The sequence below is a fragment of the Triticum dicoccoides genome, chromosome 3B, assembly GCF_002162155.2.
Source record: "Triticum dicoccoides isolate Atlit2015 ecotype Zavitan chromosome 3B, WEW_v2.0, whole genome shotgun sequence".
Lineage (NCBI taxonomy): Eukaryota > Viridiplantae > Streptophyta > Magnoliopsida > Poales > Poaceae > Triticum > Triticum dicoccoides.
In genome coordinates, this window is record NC_041385.1 from 438,965,219 (window position 1) to 438,966,130 (window position 912).

Consider the following 912-nt stretch of genomic DNA (forward strand, 5'->3'; position numbering starts at 1 on the left):
TAAAGTAGTCGTCTACCAACGTCAAATGGCCGCGCGCCCTCCTTCGATTGAGCATTTGATGAGCCTTGATCGATCCCTTGAAATTAAGAACACGCCCTTCCGCATGCTCCACATCTGCAAGGACCACCTGCATCATCATCATATCATCTGCGTAGTCCTCCTTGTCAGAGACTCAATTTAGTGCTCACATATGTACTCCATATCCGAATCATTGCTTTAAAGAAAAAGGACCAAAAAAATTAGCACATGCACTTCACCAAACACTTACCGGACGTGCTGAGTCCCGTAGGGGCGGATGATACCTGCATGGTGGACAGAGCAGGAGAGCGCGTGGATCGACGGCGGAGGAAAAGCGAAGTGGGAGACAATGTCTAGTGGTGGAGGTCAGGGAGCTCTGGGAAGGGTTTGACACGCGACCTGAGAGGTGTTGCGGCTGCGCCAGCGAGAGAGAAAACAAATGTAGAGACATAGGGGAAGGATGGAGATGCGGGGTCCAGGAGGGGTTTCGGGTAGGCGGGTAGGAGCCATGGTTTAGTGATGGAGGTCGCAAAGGTCACGGAGCTCCTGGAAGGGTTTGACAGGCGGCCTGAGAGGTGTTGCTGCAGCGGCGGCGAGAGAGAAAACGAATGTAGAGAAAGAGAGCATGATAAAAAGGCGGGCTTTCGGAGGGGTTTTGGATGGATTATGGGTGTCACAGTCCTACATAATTGATGTCTAGAATTCCGTGAAATCTCTACTTCTTGTATAAATACAGATTCATTTTAAACGACAAAACATACGAATGATTGCAGAGCGGTTTAAGCCCTAACTAGAGATTTGGGAGGGCTCAAGGGAAACTCCGGGACACCCTCGAACAAAAAACCCTTACCTCCGCCCTTTCAAAAAAAAAAAAAAAACCTTACCTCCGTCCTC